Source organism: Schistocerca nitens, chromosome 3 (genome assembly GCF_023898315.1).
Source record: "Schistocerca nitens isolate TAMUIC-IGC-003100 chromosome 3, iqSchNite1.1, whole genome shotgun sequence".
NCBI classification, from domain to species: Eukaryota; Metazoa; Arthropoda; class Insecta; order Orthoptera; family Acrididae; genus Schistocerca; species Schistocerca nitens.
In genome coordinates, this window is record NC_064616.1 from 372,684,718 (window position 1) to 372,707,814 (window position 23,097).

Here is a 23,097-nt window from a genome sequence, read left to right on the forward strand (position 1 = left end):
AGATGGGTAGATCACATAACTAATGAGGAGGTACTGAATAGAATTGGGGAGAAGAGGAGTTTGTGGCACAACTTGACTAGAAGAAGGGATCGGTTGGTAGGACATGTTCTGAGGCATCAAGGGATCACAAATTTAGCATTGTAGGGCAGTGTGGAGGGTAAAAATCGTAGAGGGAGACCAAGAGATATATACACTAAGGAGATTCAGAAGGATGTAGGTTGCAGTAAGTACTGGGAGATGAAGAAGCTTGCACAAGATAGAGTAGCATGGAGAGCTGCATCAAACCAGTCTCAGGACTGAAGACCACAACAACAACAACAACATCGTCTGTAATTAGAATTTCACCAGACTTGTCTTTGCAGTATCCATAGTTACTCGATTCTAGGATTGCGCGTCTACTTTACAACAGTTCTTGGGGTCTAACCATCAAAGTTCACTTTTGTCCTCGAAATACTTTGTGGAAACGTCACTTTGATTCAATGCCAGGGCGTACCCAGCAACGGCAGGTGAGAGCAGAGAGAACAGCTTCCCCTTGCCCCCCCCTCCCCGCCCCCCCTCTCCACACCTCCCCGGCCACCACTAGAAAAACAATCACTCCAAATCGAACTCGCGCCCTGCCTCGTCACAAAGACAGACGTAGCATTTTTAAGAAATTCCTAGCTTGTCGCGGATGTAGACTAGTAGCAAGGGTACCCAGAGTCATTTTTTTCATTAAATTTCAAAATTATTTCACCGTTTTCCACTGTTCTCCTTGCAGCTGATGATACCAGATGACGCTGAATACTAAAAGCTTGCAGCAGTGTTCTAGCTCCGCAACGATATTTTTTCCTCGTGTTAATAGCTAATATTAAAAACTCTAAATGTCATACATACTATACACACTTATTTGAAAATATTGCAGTTAATAGGATGTAGCAGATCGGCTGATGATTAATAAACACTATTTTCGATAGGTTTGAGCTTAATTTCGTAAGAAACTGTGCTTCACTGCCTCACCCCTACTTGTTCAATGAGTAGCCCTCCTCACCCGCATCCCCCCTTCCTCCCCTTACTACTGCCCCGTTCAGATCATTGACGCCGTTCTTGTTTCAATAGTACTCTAGTGTGTAGCTCAGCGTATTCCACAGGGGGAAGTCGGAAATTATGAGAAGTGCGTATTATGCACACTAAATTGGTTCAAATGGCTCTAAGCACTATGGGACTTAACATCTGAGGTCGTCCGTCCCCTAGAACTTAGAACTACTTGAACCTAACTAACCTAAGGACATCACACACAACCATGCCCAATGCAGGATTCGAACCTAGAACCTAGAACCTCTTGGCCACACTGGCCGGCGCACACTAAATTATGAAGCTTTTTAATGGATAGAGTTCACTTCGGAATCATTCGTGTTGGATGGGCCTATATCTCGTTACCCGTAGAAGTTAAACAGGCGAAATACAAGCAAAACCACTTGTAATCAATGTTGGTTAGTGATTTTCAAAACAATGAGCAGATTTGTAGCTACTGCTCGTGATTTGAAATACACTGATTGAAATGAAAGTACCAGTCTGATATTTACCAAACTTTGTGAATATGTACATCACCTGACAAGTATTAATTTAATAAACTTCCTTTCCATTAGGAACTAATAGCGTTCATCAACATCAGTACGAGCTATGGCCTCCCACAGGCACGAGTACACTATTGTACAGAATGGCATCGAGCAGGCTGACACGTTTCAGATGTCCATATACACTCCTGGAAATTGAAATAAGAACACCGTGAATTCATTGTCCCAGGAAGGGGAAACTTTATTGACACATTCCTGGGGTCAGATACATCACATGATCACACTGACAGAACCACAGGCACATAGACACAGGCAACAGAGCATGCACAATGTCGGCACTAGTACAGTGTATATCCACCTTTCGCAGCAATGCAGGCTGCTATTCTCCCATGGAGACGATCGTAGAGATGCTGGATGTAGTCCTGTGGAACGGCTTGCCATGCCATTTCCACCTGGCGCCTCAGTTGGACCAGCGTTCGTGCTGGACGTGCAGACCGCGTGAGACGACGCTTCATCCAGTCCCAAACATGCTCAATGGGGGACAGATCCGGAGATCTTGCTGGCCAGGGCAGTTGACTTACACCTTCTAGAGCACGTTGGGTGGCACGGGATACATGCGGACGTGCATTGTCCTGTTGGAACAGCAAGTTCCCTTGCCGGTCTAGGAATGGTAGAACGATGGGTTCGATGACGGTTTGGATGTACCGTGCACTATTCAGTGTCCCCTCGACGATCACCAGTGGTGTACGGCCAGTGTAGGAGATCGCTCCCCACACCATGATGCCGGGTGTTGGCCCTGTGTGCCTCGGTCGTATGCAGTCCTGATTGTGGCGCTCACCTGCACGGCGCCAAACACGCATACGACCATCATTGGCACCAAGGCAGAAGCGACTCTCATCGCTGAAGACGACACGTCTCCATTCGTCGCTCCATTCACGCCTGTCTCGACACCACTGGAGGCGGGCTGCACGATGTTGGGGCGTGAGCGGAAGACGGCCTAACGGTGTGCGGGACCGTAGCCCAGCTTCATGGAGACGGTTGCGAATGGTCCTCGCCGATACCCCAGGAGCAACAGTGTCCCTAATTTGCTGGGAAGTGGCGGTGCGGTCCCCTACGGCACTGCGTAGGATCCTACGGTCTTGGCGTGCATCCGTGCGTCGCTGCGGTCCGGTCCCAGGTCGACGGGCACGTGCACCTTCCGCCGACCACTGGCGACAACATCGATGTACTGTGGAGACCTCACGCCCCACGTGTTGAGCAATTCGGCGGTACGTCCACCCGGCTTCCCGCATGCCCACTATACGCCCTCGCTCAAAGTCCGTCAACTGCACATACGGTTCACTTCCACGCTGTCGCGGCATGCTACCAGTGTTAAAGACTGCGATGGAGCTCCGTATGCCACGGCAAACTGGCTGACACTGACGGCGGCGGTGCACAAATGCTGCGCAGCTAGCGCCATTCGACGGCCAACACCGCGGTTCCTGGTGTGTCCGCTGTGCCGTGCGTGTGATCATTGCTTGTACAGCCCTCTCGCAGTGTCCGGAGCAAGTATGGTGGGTCTGACACACCGGTGTCAATGTGTTCTTTTTTCCATTTCCAGGAGTGTATTATGAAATGGATGCAATGGAAGTTGTCGTACACGTGTCTCCGTAAGTCGTTGTCAATAATCTCAAGTTCATCACCAATTGTTTGTTTTAGTTCTTGAATTATCACTTCACGTCTCCTCAACACACGGTCTTTCAAGAATCCCCATAACAAAAATTTTGGGCAATAAGGTCGGGAGACTGAAGAGGCAAGCTATATCTCCAGAACGAGAGAGATAACGCTACCGAACATTCTGTTTTTCGCGATGTGTGTTGATGCACCATCTTGTACTTCTACATCTACATCTACATCTACATCCATACTCCGCAAGCCACCTGACGGTGTGTGGCGGAGGGTACCCTGAGTATCTCTATCGGTTCTCCCTTCTATTCCAGTCTCGTATTGTTCGTGGAAAGAAGGATTGTCGGTATGCTTCTGTGTGGGCTCTATTCTCTCTGATTTTGTCCTCATGGTCTCTTCGCGAGATATACGTAGGAGGGAGCAATATACTGCTTGACTCTTCGGTGAAGGTATGTTCTCGAAACCACTGAGCGTCTCTCCTGCATAGTCTTCCACTAGAGTTTATCTATCATCTCTGTAACGCTTTCGCGATTATTAAATGATCCTGTAACGAAGCGCGCTGCTCTCCGTTGGATCTTCTCTATCTCTTCTATCAATCTTATCTGGTACGGATCCCACACTGTTGAGCAGTATTCAAGCAGTGGGCGAACAAGCGTAATGTAACCTACTTCCTTTGTTTTCGGATTGCATTTGCTTAGGATTCTTCCAATGAATCTCAGTCTGGCATCTGCTTTACCGACGATCAACTTTATATGATCATTCCATTTTAAATCACACCTAATGCGTACTCCCAGATAATTTATGGAATTAACTGCTTCCAGTTGCTGACCTGCTATTTTGTAGTTAAATGATAAGGGAACTATCTTTCTATGTATTCGCAGCACATTACACTTGTCTACATTGAGATTCAATTGCCAGTCTCTGCACCATGCGTCAATTCGTTGCAGATCCTCCTGCATTTCAGTACAATTTTCCATTGTTACAACCTCTCGATACACCACAGCATCATCTGCAAAAAGCCTCAGTGAACTTCCGATGTCATCCACAAGGTCATTTATGTATATTGTGAATAGCAACGGTCCTATGACACTCCCCTGAGGCACACCTGAAATCACTCTTACTTCGGAAGACTTCTCTCCATTGAGAATGACATGCTGCGTTCTGTTATCTTGGTCTGATAGCCCATATGCTCTTACTTTGTTCATTAAACGACTGGGGGGAACTGTATCGGACGCCTTGCGGAAGTCAAGAAACACGGCATCTACCTGTGAACACGTGTCTATGGCCCTCTGAGTCTCGTGGACGAATAGCGCAAGCTGGGTTTCACACGACCGTCTTTTTCGAAACCCATGCAGATTCCTACAGAGTAGATTTCTAGTCTCCAGAAAAGTCATTATACTCGAACATAATACGTGTTCCAAAATTCTACAACTGATCGACGTTAGAGATATAGGTCTATAGTTCTGCACATCTGTTCGACGTCCCTTCTTGAAAACGGGAATGACCTGTGCCCTTTTCCAATCCTTTGGAACGCTACGCTCTTCTAGAGACCTACGGTACACCGCTGCAAGAAGAGGGGCAAGTTCCTTCGCGTACTCTTTGTAAAATCGAACTGGTATCCCATCAGGTCCAGCGGCCTTTCCTCTTTTGAGCGAATTTAATTGTTTCCTATCCCTCTGTCGTCTATTTCGATATCTACCATTTTGTCATCTGTGCGACAATCTAGAGAAGGAACTACAGTGCAGTCTTCCTCTGTGAAACAGCTTTGGAAAAAGACATTTAGTATTTCGGACTTAAGTCTGTCATCCTCTGTCCTCTATCTAAAGATTCAGTTTCTTCGAGGCATATTGTTCGGTTTATTAGCATCTCATTTTTGTATGTAAGTGAGGAGCTGGCCCACTGCACAACCTCTTCCTAGAGGGCTGGGTAATTTACTCTAAGAGTTTCATGCCTTTAGCCTCTTATAAGCGCTGCACTACACTGTCTCACTAGACTAGAATGCTGTAAGGTAATGCTCTCTTACGCCGCGTGGTTTACCTGGCAAGTGCGAGCACACTGAAGTAGCAGTTTTTCCTAGTCCTTCTCACGACCAATATTCGCATTTTCCAAGTTTAAATATATATTCTTGCTGGAAGAAAAGGGCCTTCGGGGCACTGCCTAGCTGAAGAAAGCAAAACTGAAATATTTTTTCCAACATAATGACATAACGTTCTGAATTAACAAACGCTGCTTCTTTACCTTCATTCTAAAAAAAGTAAATAAATGAAATAAAAATAAAAATTAAAAATTAAAAATAATATTGGCGTACAATCCCTAAAACAACGGATCCAAACAAAACTCTCACTTCGGGAGAGTGCAACGGCTTTTCATATAGCTCTTTAGGGTGCTCTAAAGACCGGTACCGCGTGCTCTTTTTGTTGACGAGGCCCGAGAGATGGACATGGACTTCGTCGGACAGGAACAAATTATTCAAGAAATCAGGGTCTTCGCTTATTAACTTGGTAGAGGTATGGGACCATTATTATTAATATAACTGCTTGGATTTTATAAAAGCTAAGTAGTCGAAACAAACAGGTGTTATATATAATTATTAAATGATCGTATGTCATTGTTGGCCGGGAGGTCCCATCTGTGGAAGCTCGGCCGCCCACTGCAAGTCTTATTTCAGTCGACGCCGCATTGGGCGACTTGCGTTTTGGAGATGAGAATGAAATGATGATGAGGACAACACAACAGCCAGTCCACGAGCGTAGAGAAATCTTCATCCCGGCCGGGAATCGAACCCGGGACCGCTTGCATGGGAGGTAAGCATGTTACCACTCAGCTAAGCAGGCGGACGGCGTTATATATAATTTTAACATGGAGAATGGGAATGTTGGTCGTGAGAATGACTACCAAAAACTGCTACTTTAATGCGCTCATAATTACTAGGTTAAAACAGTAAAATACAGGCACACAACATGTACATTTTGTTGTTGTTAGTTACTATTACAATTTTTAGAAAACGTATCGCGATTTGCACAGTCGCAATGCTGTAAGGTAATGCTCTCTTACGCCGCGTGGTTTACCTGGCAAGTGCGAGCACACTGAAGTAGAAGTTTTTCCTAGTCCTTCTCACGACCAATATTCGCATTTTCCAAGTTTAAAATGTGTTCAACACTTTCGGGATCGTGAATGTATGATTAAGGAACAAGCTATCAAAGTTATTTTTGCCATTAAGTGGTATGTTTTAGTTCTGACACTTAGCTCGATTTTGTTCTCTCTTGTTAACATTTGGTGTTTTAACAAAAAAGGAAAACTAATTGTTTGTTATATTGTTTACACCAAGAAATCTGATGATGGGCAGAGCCCAAAACATGTCATTTGGAATAAATGCACCAAAAAACAACTAATACTTGTTTTTTTTTTGCGACTACTCAGCTTTTCTAAAATCCAGGCATTTATGTTAACTCAATCACGTCAGTGTAGAAAGTAACTATTGCTTCCTTCTGTCTGGGACTTAGTTTTTCAGCAATTTGAAGTTCATTAGGATGAAATTAGATTTCCTTAAGCATTCGGATAAACTTCTTCGACTCACCCGAAAATGCACGAGTGTAGGCGCGTCAAGCGTCGGAGACCACGTTTAAAAGCTTTCCTCACTCTCTGCACGATGTTGGGCGTGTGCACTGCTGTCGGAGCTCCACACTTAATGCCGAACACACTACCATTACCTTCAAACTTCTTCACCCAAGCCAATTGGGTGCTTCAGTACCTGCCGATGTCCATCAACATTAAAGTGTCGTCTAAAAGAACATCGCACTTATGTCATTCAGTTAGTTTCACAATAACGACCAACTGAGCTAAAACGATGTTATACGCTCCAACGTTAAATTGCTACTGGCACATTAAATGGCATTCTATCCTTCACTCTTTACCTATCTGACAGCCAATACAAGCTACTGGACATGCACAGTTTTCAGGGTTGAATTGTGTCAGTCTGCCCCGCGTCATTCCGTATTTGTTGTGAAATGGAAGCAAACAGTATTCGAATGCCAACCGAGCGACGTGGCGCAGTGGTTAGCACACTGGAGTCGCATTCGGGAGGACGACGGTTCAAATACGCGTCCGTCAATCCAGATTTACGCTTCCCGTGATTTACCTAAATCACTCCACGCAAATACCGGGATGGTTCCTTTGAAAGAGCAGGGCCGATTTCCTTCCCCATCCCTGAAACAGTCTCTAATGACCTAATGCCGACGGACCGTTAATCCCAACTCCTTTCCTTCCTTACCTTCGAATGCCATCTTGTAGGGTTTCTAGCTATTTCTGCAACTAATGCTGTGACAAATCATGCTGTGCCAACTCATGAAGATTGGACCCGGAGGCTGATATCAAAATATATGTGTTCTGATATCATCCCAGATATATTACACGCATAACAAATCAGGGTACTGGGCACGCCAGTCAGTGATCCGTAGCTTCATTAACGGGTTCCTAGTTTTAGCTGCACCGGAGTGTTGAAATTTCATTATAGAACATACGATGTTTTACCCAGGTAGTAAAAGGAATAAGAACAGTGACCACCTTCCTTTTTGCGACATAATGGCGAGCATTCAGCCTTCCTACAACAATTATCACATCATTGATGCTGCCATATACAAAGGCACCTCACACCATGGTTCCAAGAGTTGGAAACGTTCAAAATGGTTCAAATGGCTCTGAGCACTATGGGACTTAACATCTATGGTCATCAGTCCCCTAGAACTTAGAACTACTTAAACCTAACTAACCTAAGGACATCACACAACACCCAGTCATCACGAGGCAGAGAAAATCCCTGACCCCGCCGGAAATCGAACCCGGGAACCCGGGCGTGGGAAGCGAGAACGATACCGCACGACCACGTGTTGGAAAGGTGTGGGTCTGGAGAATCACTTCTTGCTGTGACCTTTCACCAGATGGTCTTTCACAAGACTCGTCGGTGAACATCACAGAATGCCACTCAGTGTATCATCTATGACTCTACCACATAGAAGTCTCTTGTCTATGCTACTCAGCGATTAACTACGCATAGCAACTCGAGACCTCACCCAGATTTCAGATATATAGTGAGGTGCCAAAAGACATGGGATAGCAATATGCACATTTACAGTTGGCGGTAGTATTGCGTACAAAAGGTATAAAAGACGGAACTGTCATTTGTGCTCTGGTGATTCATATGAAAGAATTTCCGACATAATTATGGCCGGAAGACCGGAATTGACAGACTTTGAAAGCAGAATGGTAGTTAGAGCTAGAGACATGGGACATTCCATTTCGGATATCGTAAGGGAATTCAGTATTCCGAGATCCACAGTGTCGAGAGTGTGCCGCGAATACACATCTCAGACTTTACCTCTCACCGAAGAGAAGCCAGTGGCCGACGACCTTAACTTCGAGACTGAGAGCAGCGGAGTATGTGTGGAATTGTCAGCACTGACATACAAGCATTGCGTGCAATAAACGCAGAAATCAATGAGGGACGTATGACGAACATATCTGATAGGACAGTGAGGCGAAATTGGACGCGATGGCTTTGCCAACATATGATATCGCCTGCAGCGCCTCTCCTGGGCTCGTGACCATATCTATTGAGTCATCGACGACTGTAAAACCGTAGTCTAGTTAGATGAGCCCCAATTTCAGTTGGTAAGAGCTGAAGTGAGTATTCGAGTGCGACGCATACCCCACGAAGCCATGGACCAAATTTGTCAACACGGCAGTATGCTAGCTGGTGGTGGCTCCATAATGGTATGGGCAGCGTTTACATGGAGTGGACTGGGTCCACTGGTCCAGCAGAGCAGAACACTGACTGGAAATGTTTGTGTTTGGCTACTTGAGATCATTTGTAGCCATTCATGAACTTCATGTTCCCAAACAACAATGAAGTTTTTATGGATGAGAATGCGCCGTACCGCCGAGCCACAATGTTTGCGATTGGTTTGAAGTACGGACTGGACAGTTCGAGCGAATGATTTGGCCACCCAGATCGCCCGACGTGAACCCTATTCATAATTTATGGGACATAATCGAGAAGTCAGTTCGTGCACAAAATCCTATAGCGGCACCACATTGGCCGCTATGGACGGTTATAGAGGCAGCAGTGCTCAATATTTCAACGACTTATTGAGTCCATGCCACATCGAGTTGCTGCACTATACTTGGCAAAAGGAGGTCGGACACGATATTAGGGGGATCTCATGACTTTTGTCATTTTAGTTTAATTTGGTGAGGGATGTTTCTGCATTGCGATGTATGCATACTATTGGTTTACGTTTCACCAAAGACTTCGAAATTCTGTTATTTTACATTCATTCATAATATTCTTTCTAATTTAATTTATTATCTTCTATTTTATCATTTATATTGAAATTTCGCTGTTCCTTCGGTACGATATATCATCGTTACCTATACAGGCCAATGGTCTTAAAAATTTCGTCTCGATCGCTTCTAATTTCTTCTGGTATTTTCTCTTTATTGTCCAATACTCGTTGCTGAATGCTAACGTGGTGTCTGTCATCACCTTATAGAACTTTGTATCTTCTGATTTCTAGGTTTTTCCACTTAAAGCCCTGCAAATTATACCTCACATTCTCTGAATTTTTCTTATTTCGTTAGTTATCTCTATGCTCTCGTACTTTCTGATTTGCATGCCGGGAAGAAAATAAATTAGAGCTATTTCTGCCCTTAAGAGTGGATGCCCAAGAACGTCCCCAATCTGCATTAGAATAACGAATATTGTGTTATGGGGTGGCATGAGCCAACATACTTGACTGCTGTTTCGTCTTTACCGTAAAATGGGCAACCTATGTTTCGCCACCAGCTACGTTTCTGCTTGACTGGCTTCGTATCCAACAGTGATTCTGATTCCCCTCCCAGCCCGGGTATCTATACGACGTAGAGTTCAGATACGCTCGGCCTACATATTCCAGCCGCAGCTTGGTCCTGCGCGAGGCGCTGTCGTCCCCGCAAGAATGTCACATGGCGTCGACAACTGTCGCCTGGAAATACCACGTCACGACGCTGACCAGTCAGTCTGGCTAGTTCACTGAAGCATTAAGTACGTGCCATTGATCAGTGAATTCTGACCTTGCCTGAATTACATTTTTGATTCGGTTTGTTCCTAGACTGTCGGCACGAGTTTAAGAACACTTTGCTTTGCTCTGGACTTGATTTTGTTCAATTGTTTACTTCTCGAGGCTGTCATCGACCTCTTGAACCATGGTTTGTGCCACTGATCTCTGCGTTACCGCCAGTGCAAGTGATCATCACAGAACGTGTGGTAAACTAATTGCTTGGTAACGCTCCCGTGCAGTACACTACGAAAAATCTGCGAATACTTATCAGACATTTAGATATAGTGAAATGCAAGTTCCGTCAATTCCTTTTTAGTAATTGTTTGGTGCCTATACAAAGACTTGCACTTACGACATGGTCATGAACATTCCTCCTTCCTGCGTTAAATAAATGATACATTTGAACCACAACACTGACGTTTATCAGATTAGACATTTTAACGGGACAAGCACAAAGCTGACAAAACAACTGAAGCCGCCAGTAGGGGAGGAGAAAATGTAATGAAATTTCATTGGGTGAGATGGTATGTGATGTTATTGCGTTCATTATAAAATCGAGCCCAATTTACAAATAACTTGGCAAAATGAGCCCATTTACCAGTATGACATTGCATCTCCTGTGGCCTTGATGAATACACTGACTCGATTCGGAAGAGTCTTATAAAGCTGTAGTACCCCCTCCTGGGCCTAGTTATTGCAGCTGTTGTAACTGGTCCATGATATTCCGAATACTAACACTGAGACGAAGCTGACATTCAAGCTGGTCCAACACATGTAGATGAGTATTGTTTTGTTGAAGACGGTACCACAATACTGACGCATGAGAGGTTCGCAAAAGCACAGGATGCCGATTAAGGATAATTATGTCGTCAGAGTTCCCTGAGTCACTACAAGCTGTGACCTGAAGTCATACCCGATTGTTCTCCACACCATAACGCCAGAAGTAATACTGCTCTGTCTCACCAAAGCACTGCAGAAAAGAGATTCCTCCACAGGTCGTCGCCATATTTACAGCGATGATCATCTGGGTGAGTGGAGAGCCACAATTTATCACTGAACGTTATTCTACGGCAATCATCGGCATCCCATGCTTCCCGGTCACGGCAACACTCCAAACACAGCCGTTTGTGTTGTGCTGTTAACAGCAGCCTACACATTATTCAGTAATTCCGTAGTCCGGCTGCTGCTACTCTCCGACCAATGGCGTGGGTTGACGCTCAATGCTACTTGTATGCTGGTGGCAGGAACAGAAATGAAGCGGTGTTACTGGTGCACAGTAAGGTGATCCCACCTTGTGGTGGTCACACGTGGTCGACCGGAACCTTGACAACGAGTATTCTTGAACTCTCGCTCTCATGCAGGTCAACATTGGGCCACTGCCCCATCCAAATACCCCAAAACTCTGGACATGGCAAGATTTGAGCAGCCAGCCAAATGGAGACCCACTGTGAGGCTCCTAGCAATTCTTGTCAGATGCTGATAATGCTGTCTCATTTGAGTACGCAACATCTCCGTTTCCTTCAGTGATCACTCAATATCTGACGCTGCTGATGCCACTTATATACCCTAGGAGGCCCGGTGACAACACTAAACACTAACAAAATTAATGCACTCTGGTGGCCATTCTACCAGTCACAGAGAATTGCAACTCTATAATCATTTACATACCTACTAATGATGTGTACCTGTATGTAGTTACATTGACCTCTGACCAAGGCTTCTCGGCGTTTTTGTCGGGCAGTATATTTCAATTTCACAACGAATGTCAATAGTTTTAAGAGTCTTGGACTCCAGAATACGGATTATAGAACGGATTTCACATTAACGCTTATTCTGAACGGGTAATGAAGTCGATCGAGTAGGAATGTGACTTACTCGCTATCCTTGTTCTCGGCACACAGAGGTACTGCGTGAATCATCGTAGCGACTCTTACATTCGCCCCACTATTTCCCATACTGCACAAAATGAAAAAAAGAAAAAAAAATAGCGATTGCTTTCTGTGTAGCTCTCAATCTTTCAGATATATGTAAATGCTTTGTGACGTTCAAGCTCTGTTCGTACAGTCAGTGAGCGAGCTAGCTGGACTCACAGGGTCAAAATCAGACAAACTTACTGTCGCACCGATTTAGATTCTCGGCGACGTCACTAAAACAGATCAGACAAGTGATGGGTATTCTCTGGGTCACGTCCTTCCACATCTGTTCCGAACTGAAAGATTGCTCCGTCTATATAATCCCTCTTCCTCATGTACAAAAAAATTGGCTTGCTTCTGTGGATATCATACTGTATAAAGCAGAACTGAACATTTACCTGTCGCCAACGACATTTTAGAACGAAGTACAGAGTATTAATTATTATTTAGATGGAAGTGGGATTCCAACCAACTTGAGCACCACTTCGACAAAAGATAAGACCAGTCCGACAGGCCACGATCCTGCTGCTGTCGAATTCTAACATGTGCGCCTACTTACACAAGCCATACCACGATCTTCGCACTAACAATCAGCATTAAAGTGGGGCTTATGAATGTGAAGCCTGCTGCGTAGTTTTCCCTTATTTACGGAATGTAGATGGCGTTACTCCAGCCATTTTTCCGCGGCTGTGCTGAAATGATAGATAATCATTTGCACATCCGAGCATATTGTAGACTCCATCCCAACTTGATGACTGTTGCAAGCCACCTTGATGGTTTTGCGATATTAATGGTCAGGAGTGCACAAGGTGTCTAAAATCTGTAGGAACGAAACCGTGAAAGTGACAGATGTTCCTAAACTGAGTACTTTCTGGTGAGGAACTAATGACTGGAAATGAATATTTAGTTTTCCATTCACACAAACAACTTGCGACTTATAGTAACAGCCTATGCTACTGACATCTGTTCAAACTGACACCAATCTCAGTGCATGAATTACAACTGCTAACAAAACTTTTTCACCCTCTCTTAAATACGTTGTGTAATGAGACACGGAGCAATTCTGTACCAGCCGGTTCCTCTGCAGTATAGGCTGGTGTTTCACATAACAGTTAATTCATGTCAGTCTATAGAAACAGGCATATTAGGAAGACTGGGAAAATTTGCTGACCATGAGAAATGATCCTCTTTTCGTTCAGGTTCTCAAGGACATTAATAAATGAAGTACGATGGGGCGCCGTCATACTGACATCAAATTCTCTCAAGAATAAGAAGGTCACTATCAACTATAGTGTCAGGGGTCGTAGGACCTCTACGGTGGGTGGTGTGAACGAGTTTGCAGATATCAGGAGGCCAATAGTCCACCACCCTGGGCAACAGAACAGTGAGTGGACGCTCTAGGTATCGTCTGACATGTTATCAAAAAACAGCGTTGTTGAAACATTCAGTTATTGTCCAGCAACTACAGCAGTCGTGATGATAAATGGAGAAATGAAGGGCACTAGGATGTAAACTGTGGACGGCGTGCAAGGAAGCGCAGCCGTCAGCGGACGGCCTACTAGCTTGCAGTGTTGAGAAGCTGGTGGCGATGATGGCAACGAGACTCTCCGACAGCCCAGGATGTAGCATGGTGACACGGGCAGAGTCATGCTGTCGACCCAAGATGAATCAGATGGCTTCACTGAAGCAGCAGTGGCTGACAACACAAGCAGGGGCAGGTAGCAAGGAGTTTACTTGCACGGGCGATGACAACTGAATGGCTACATGGTCCTGGGTTCGAGCTACAGATCTCTAGCAGCAACTGAAGTAGGCCCCAAGCTAAGTTCACAGCATTGGACTTGGCGCAAGCAGCACAAACGCAGCTAGCAGCGTGCGAATCAGGACGTGATGACTGGTTGATCCATGTAGACTGGTAGACCATTGTAGGGCCCCTATCGGGACTGGTAGGTGGTAGACTGCGACACCTTACTAAAAATAACGAATGTTTTTACGTACTTGGTTCGTCCTTTTTTTGCTAAAACACGGGTTTATGACACATAAGCTACAAAAAACCATGGCTACGATGTGAAGCAATCAGGTCACCAAAGCTGCAGCGATATGGTAATTACCTGGCGTCGTAGCGGTAGTGTTTGTTGTATCAGTAGGCGGTCCCTGATGTAGCAGTGTATGGTCAGCTCTGGTCTGACTTGCTTCCACAGCCTCTTGCATCAGCTCTGACAACATTTGTTTTCCTCAGCTGCGCCCAGTAAATTATTCTGTGGTGCAAAATAAGTCCATCCAGCAGGAGATCTGGTCCAATGGATCCAATTCATGGTAATTTTCATAGACTTGTCCCGTATTTTACAAGCTGATAATTACGCACAATACATTCGATTTTCTGGCTTACACTAGTTCAACTTAAACCATACTGTTCACTGCCAGTTTCTTAATTTTGACTGATATTTCCTACAATTACTCCGATTAACTTTTTCTTTGTTTCTCGACAGTAACATGATACCATTGACCATTACTCACAGATTAGTAGAAGAACAACATAAAAGTCTCGCTTCCCAAAGGATTTCTCAACGATCACTTAACAATAAATTCTCCTTGTTTATCAGGTAGTTTCTTATTTAATTTCTAATTAACTAACCATTGTTTGCTACCAGTAACCCAGTTCACTGATAACAGACATACTGGGACTTTATGGTGATGGGCATATTTGCATCTGTGGTAGATGCAGGTTACACAAAGCAATATTAGAAATCGAGATGTTCATGGTCATACTGTTCTTATGCTGCTTGTCGTGATACTGCCGTATATGCTGAAACATTTGCTCTGCGGCAGCCTGACCATTCTGTGGAGCTATAAAAAATCCAATGGATGAAGGAGGTTTAGATATAGGGTACCATTGCAGTAGGTCAGATTCTGAGTTGACAAAACGTCTAATTGTTTTTATGACCAATGCAATGTAGGTCGCCTCAGATTCATTATGGTTCTTCCTGCGATCATAACTGTGAGCCAGAAAGCTGTATCCAGTATATCACAGTTCGTACCATTGACTAATATTCCACTTTTTGTAACTGCAACCTTGTCACTGCCTTCAGTGGTCCTTGTTCGTAACAGTTCACTATCACTAGCTCTGGAGCAAACATGAGGTAAAGCCAACGTATGCCCACCTTTGCACCTTCTTCACTGACTCTCCATTTTTCACACCTTTAGGCTTAATAACCACAAAAGGTGATAGAATCTTCCTACCGTATACTACCTCATAGTGTGTGAACAAAATTTTGTCGTGTACTTTAGAGTTGTACACAGCTGTAACATAGGGTAGGTAAATGTCACACACATTGTAATGCCTTCTCAAATAATAACTAAATATTTTACCAACAGTACAATGGACATAATGTGTTCTTTCAGTTGACAGAGGGTGGAAGAGACTGCTTCTTAGTTTACAGATACACATTAGGTGGCATAGCTGCTTCATCCGCTCTGACATGAAGTTAGTGCCCTGATCTGTAATTATTGTGTTGGGAACGCCACATTTTAATAACCAGTCGGTTACCATTGCAGTGTACACGCTTTTTGATTCAAGATGGCAACCATTGTAATGTAACATGAAAAGTGGTGTATTATGGTTGACAGATAGCAGTTACACATTGGAGCTATGTTCAATGGGCCCAAAATATCCATCACCACCATTTCAAATGACTTCAATGCCTCATGTAATCTTTGCAGTGGTATTCATTGATGACTGAGATTGGCGTGTTGGACACATGGTATTCCACTCCTCACATAATGGATCATGTCCTGTCTACTTGTCCCTCATCAGTAACAGCGCTCGGTTGTCATTCATCCTCCACAACCTTTTAAAATGTCATTGTGTGCTTCCTTAACACTTTGTGCCCCAGAGCTGCAGGTATCACAATTCGTGGCCCAAACTTCATCATCCTACACAACAGTCCATTGTTCACATTGAACTATTGAAATGTACTAAATTGCTGGCAGTCTACATCTTGCCACTCTGCAATGCTCCTACCAGATGCTTGTATTACCTCGGTCTTCCTACTTAAGCCATCAGCATTGCTATGATTCCTACAGGTTTGTGCTCTACCTGATAATTAAATTCACTCAACTTCAATGCCCAATGATTTAATCTGCTGAAAGACTCCTTCAAGAATAATAGCCCTGTTAATGCCACATGGTTCATTACAGCTTTGAATTTCCTACCATACAAGTAATGGCGAAAATAGGAAACGCCACATATGACGCTCATTATCTCCCTCCCCATGGTTGAGCAATTCCATTTAGCCTTATTTAACTACCTGAGTGCATATGCTACTGATTGTTTCTTGCCATCCACATCCTGACTTAGACTGCATCCTATTTCCGCATTGCTCGCTCAACAGGACAGAATGAACTCTTTCTTAAAACCCAGAAATATCAGTATTGGTTAGATGTTAACACCTGTTAAAATTTCTCAATTGCAGTCTGACAGTCTACTGTCCACTGGAATTTTACACCATTTTTAACAAATCCCTTGACAAATTTTCTATAGTAATTAGACCTAAAAATTACGTAAGACTTTTCACTGTTAGCAGTTGGCAAGAAATCACTGACTGTACATATCACCCTTGAGTTAGCTTTTTATGCCTTATTAGCTAATCAAAAGACCTAGATAATTTACCTCTGTTGACATCAATTGACACTTTACAGTACTTAATGTTAATCAAGCCAAACACAATCTCTTAAAGACTTACTCCGGTTGTAGGGCATATTCATCAAAACCATGAAAAACACAATGATATGGTCTAAATAGACCATACGGTGATGCAGTTTCAGACCACTTAGCGCTCCATCTAATAACCTATGCAGTGTAGCTGGTCCAGTCTTAAGCTCAAGCAGCATTCATTGATATTGGTAGTATTCCCATAGAAAAGTAAATGCAATTTTTGGCTGGTGTTCAGGGATCACATCCATTTGGTGACAGCCACTCTTTAATTCCATCATAGAGAAGTATTAACATAGACATGGATTGTCTAGCGTTTTTGTTATGTTCAGTATATGTAGTTCTTACATTCAGATGTCAGTAATCACAACAAAACCTGTATTTCTTCGCCCTATCTAATGATTTCTTTGGAACAGTGACAATGAATGTTCGCCATGGGCTATCATTCACCTCTATAATGCCATCTTTTGTTGTTGATTGATGAATTCCTCCATTACTGGTTAAAGCATCAAGGTATTCTGCATGATTTCTTTTATACAGGAGGATTGTCTCCATCAGGATGTTTTGCTGCGTCACAGGTGTCGCTGATAATGGTTAATTATGACAGAATAAGTCCCCAAACCATTTTATCAATGCTTGCATATCTGTCCTGTCTGTCCCTCTAATGTGCTTTCCCTCTTATATGTACTTTCTCGCATAGTGCAGGTATATTGATCGTTTGCTTGCAGCAAAAGTCTCCACTCATCCCATCTAAATCGTCCTTGTCCAAGACATCGAAACTGGGAGTCAACAATCCTTTTGTCAGATCTACTTCGCCAGAGACAAAACTATCAACACTCACTGAACCCAGTAACCTCCATTTAAATCTTGCATGTGTGCCACGCTTCTACGTAAAAAAGAACTTGAAGTATCGATTTTGTCATTGTTATCCAACATCTCAATATTCGTACCACGAATTCCTTCGCGTGCTGCATGCCTGCAAATTTAGCAGAAAGTGTTTCTTGATGCACAGAACAATGAATCACGTCTGTAGGTAGTTACACTTTCTTGCTATTTCATTGTGAATTAAACCTTTAAATTCTTCTGCAAGTTATTGTAATGTCATTTCATGGCAAATTTGTGGCACTTACCTCTTATGTGACTGCATGATATATACTGAGAATTCTCATCCCTCTCCTCTGTCGTTACCATTCACTTTTAAAGGCTTGTGATGATACGTCACTAGACTATCTCCTTTTGTGAAAACAGCCATCGGATCTGTGAGCGTTCTTCATATTACGAACAAATATCGAAAGGTGAAAAGCGCTGATACCGCAATTCTGCAGAACTGAAGAGAGTTGGGTCGACCGAAAAGTGCTGCACGGGAATATTAAATGAAATGCCGCACTGTATCGGGTACTTCCGAGAAGTACGAAGCAAATCCGAGACAGGTCGATCCTTGGCCCGCACACAGTCAGCAAACTCGGCACGCGTGGAGTGTGGCAGACTGTGGCGGGCCCTGATTGATATCGACTTGGGTCGTTCCTTTTGGTATAGCATCGATTTATGTCACGTAAGCAGCAACAGAACCATAATTTGGATGTGCCGCAATCAGGTCACCAACGCTGTAGTGGCTTTCTCTTTCTGCTACGTACATGACATTACAGTGTTTTCTCGGCTGGCCCTGCGATGTTCCTGTTGCCTTGCTGTATCAGCAAGCAGTCTCTGATATAACAGCGCCCAGTCGCCTCAGGTCTGATCTGCTTCAACAGCCTCTTGCATTATCCGTGGTAAGTATCTCAGTTTTACACAGCTGTGCCCAGTATATAATTTTACCCTGTAACACTTTTCGAATGAACACGATTTAATGAGTTCCATTAAAAAGATATCGCAGCAATTAATGTGCTGCTAACTTACGTTGCACACTTCCAATCCACAAAGTAACAGAGAATTAATGGTAGAGCCACGCGGGGTAGCCGTGCAGTCTGAGGCGACTTGTAGCAGTTCGCGCGGCTTCCTCACGTCGGTGGTTCCAGTCCTACCTCGGGCATGGGTGTGCGTTCTCCTTAGCGTTAAATTAGGCAGTGTGTAAGCTTAGGGACCGTTGACATCTGGAGTTTGGTCCCATAGAACTTAGCACAAATTTACAAATACTGGTAGTGATCTGAGATGAACTTGGCGTATGGACGTTAATCACTCCAGACATAACTGTTGCGGTAGTTGGAAACACAATCAGAGTCAAAGAGGCCTCACTTGTGAACAACAAAAATTGTAGGTATTTCATACTGTAATAATGTCGTGGACAGCCTACTGAGATAGCGTAAGTCTGGGTTCGAAAGCATATGATCTTACTGTTCGCACACTTTGCTTTTTATAGCTACTCCAACAGTACTGTACACACTGCATGCATTGTTTGACACGTTCATTATACGGGCAATTTAACAATTCTTCTAACACACAATACACAACCGTCTACTCAAATTCTACGGTGCCTACGATTCTTTATTACTGACGTTAATCAGCTCTGTGGCTTGATCGACCCAATGTCTCGTAGCTCTCTCCCATGGCGATGCATTTTTTTTGTGTGTTAGGAGACCCTTATGGCGACAACTTTGTAGATTTGTTCGGATTTCCGGGTACAGCGTTCTACTGCAACTTACAATAAACGAATGTAACGAACAGCTGGTAAAGCTAAACGCAGTCTCGTTTTGAGAGGACTGGCGCAGCACGAAGCTGTTTCTAAGCCATCATCGCACAGAATACTAAATGTGTTATCCACGAAGGGTGGTCAAATGAAAACGAGCCAAATGTTAACTATTTATTATTTCAAAAGAAATTATCATATTGTTAATATATTTATCCGACTGTGATTCAAGACGGTGAAGACTTTCATGAAAAATAGGGTGAGGGCTTCCCAGCGAAACTTCTGCACTGTACTCAAAATAGCCTTGACAACATTTGGGTGGGCCAACATGTCACCAATGTTGTCTCTATTAGGTTGCAGAAGTTTTAATGGGAAGCCCTTACACATCCTCCATACAGTCCCTATTTCTCCCAATGCGATTTACATATTTTTGTGGCTCTGGGCTCTGAGCACCATGCGACTTAACTTCTGAGGTCATCAGTCGCCTAGAACTTAGAACTAATTAAACCTAACTAACCTAAGGACATCACACACATCCATGCCCGAGGCAGGTTTCGAACCTGCGACCGTAGCGGTCGCTCGGCTCCAGACTGTAGCGCCTAGAACTGCACGGCCACTCTGGCGGCATATTTTTGTAGCCCTGAAGAAAGACGTTTGTGAAAGTCGATTTGGCTACAATCATGGTTCCGTGGGCAACCGCAAACATTCTTCCATGAGGGCACTGACTGTTTTCTCTCATAATGGGATAAATATACACTCCTGGAAATTGAAATAAGAACACCGTGAATTCATTGTCCCAGGAAGGGGAAACTTTATTGACACATTCCTGGGGTCAGATACATCACATGATCACACTGACAGAACCAAAGGCATATAGACACAGGCAACAGAGCTTGCACAATGTCGGCACTAGTACAGTGTATATCCACCTTTCGCAGCAATGCAGGCAGCTATTCTCCCATGGAGACGATCGTAGAGATGATGGATGTAGTCCTGTGGAACGGCTTGCCATGCCATTTCCACCTGGCGCCTCAGTTGGACCAGCGTTCGTGCTGGACGTGCAGACCGCGTGAGACGACGCTTCATCCAGTCCCAAACATGCTCAATGGGGGACAGATCCGGAGATCTTGCTGGCCAGGGTAGTTGACTTACACCTTCTAGAGCACGTTGGGTGGCACGAGATACATGCGGACGTGCATTGTCCTGTTGGAACAGCAAGTTCCCTTGCCGGTCTAGGAATGGTAGAACGATGGGTTCGATGACGGTTTGGATGTACCGTGCACTATTCAGTGTCCCCTCGGCGATCACCAGTGGTGTACGGCCAGTGTAGGAGATCGCTCCCCACACCATGATGCCGGGTGTTGGCCCTGTGTGCCTCGGTCGTATGCAGTCCTGATTGTGGCGCTCACCTGCACGGCGCCAAACACGCATACGACCATCATTGGCACCAAGGCAGAAGCGACTCTTATCGCTGAAGACGACACGTCTCCATTCGTCCCTCCATTCACGCCTGTCGCGACACCACTGGAGGCGGGCTGCACGATGTTGGGGCGTGAGCGGAAGACGGCCTAACGGTGTGCGGGACCGTAGCCCAGCTTCATGGAGACGGTTGCGAATGGTCCTCGCCTATACCCCAGGAGCAACAGTGTCCCTAATTTGCTGGGAAGTGGCGGTGCGGTCCCCTACGGCACTGCGTAGGATCCTACGGTCTTGGCGTGCATCCGTGCGTCGCTGCGGTCCGGTCCCAGGTCGACGGGCACGTGCACCTTCCGCCGACCACTGGCGACAACATCGATGTACTGTGGAGACCTCACGCCCCACGTGTTGAGCAATTCGGCGGTACGTCCACCCGGCCTCCCGCATGCCCACTATACGCCCTCGCTCAAAGTCCGTCAGCTGCACATACGGTTCACGTCCACGCTGTCGCGGCATGCTACCAGTGTTAAAGACTGCGATGGAGCTCCGTATGCCACGGCAAACTGGCTGACACTGACGGCGGCGGTGCACAAATGCTGCGCAGCTAGCGCCATTCGACGGCCAACACCGCGGTTCCTGGTGTGTCCGCTGTGCCGTGCGTGTGATCATTGCTTGTACGGCCCTCTCGCAGTGTCCGGAGCAAGTATGGTGGGTCTGACACACCGGTGTCAATGAGTTCTTTTTTCCATTTCCAGGAGTGTATTAAGACTTACGGCGACTACTTTTGAAAAAATATAGAGTTTACTTACTTTTTCCCACAAGCCTCGTTTTAATTTGACTGCCCCTGCACAACAGCTTCGCGAGAGTAAATAATGAGAAATCCTACGTTAAAGTATGCTCGTTCCTCTTGCTTAGTGTTAACAAAAGTATCTTATTTAGATCAGTGGCTGTTTGGGGTGTATTAAACAGAGAGACCAGGAGTTGCGTTTACAATACGTTTTCCTAAGTAACAAGCATTATGTGAAGCTTGAAGATAATGAAATGTATACAAAAATCACTGAAGAAACCAAAGGAGAAGCAGAATCCATCTTAACATGCGTAGACGTTATAAAAGTAAAGATTACTTACGCAGGATTAGGTTTGTACTCCATAATAGTATATAACCTTTCGGTACAGGGCAGGCCAGTCCATTTCAGAAATGTTATTGTCCGCATACCATTGCCCCACAGACAGGGTGTTGTCATGCTGGTACAGGCAAACATTGTTCTCAAATGAATGTTCAAATGTGTGTGAAATCTTATGGGACTTAACTGCTACGGTCATCAGTCCCTAAGCTTACACACTACTTAACATAAACTATCCTAAGGATAAACACACACACCCATGCCCGAGGGAGGACTCGAACCTCCGCCGGGACCAGCCGCACATTCCATGACTGCAGCCCCTTAGACATTGTTCTTAAACTGTTCCTCTACTGTATGCAGTACACATAGTTGTAAAACGTGTTCGTATCATTCCGCATCCAGCGTTTTCTTAAGAACTAAACATGATGTCTGCTAACGTTCTTCAGGCATTCGCCAAAACCCCGACCTTTCCAACCAACTTCCAGAGCGCTCTGTAGTCCCTGTTTGTGAGTTCATGATGTCTACGTGGATTTGGTTTAGCTGTGGTCATCCGTTGCCGTTTCCACTTCACAGTCATATCACCAACAGTCGACTTGTGCAGCTTTACTAGGGTTGAAATACCCGTGATGGATTTGTTACGCAGCTGACATCCAATGACAACATCACGTTCGAACTCACCGATCTCTCCTGTCCAACCCATTCTGCTGTTACTGTTCCTCTGCTGACAACACAACACTCCCCGCATTCTCCTCCTTTCATACTCGCGGTTCCATCTCTCAGGATATCTAGTCATCAGTTATGCATACCACTAGATGTACGTATACTCTTTATCACATAGTGGATTTTTCGCGATGCATTCGATAGTACGTGATGGTACAGGGGTTCACGGCTCTCGTTATTAAGCACGGGCAGCGCCTAACTTGTGCTTTCTGTGCTTGTGTGGAGTATTTGCAGGCGGAACTTACAGTAAACAAGGTATCCAGTCTGATGTAAATTAATAG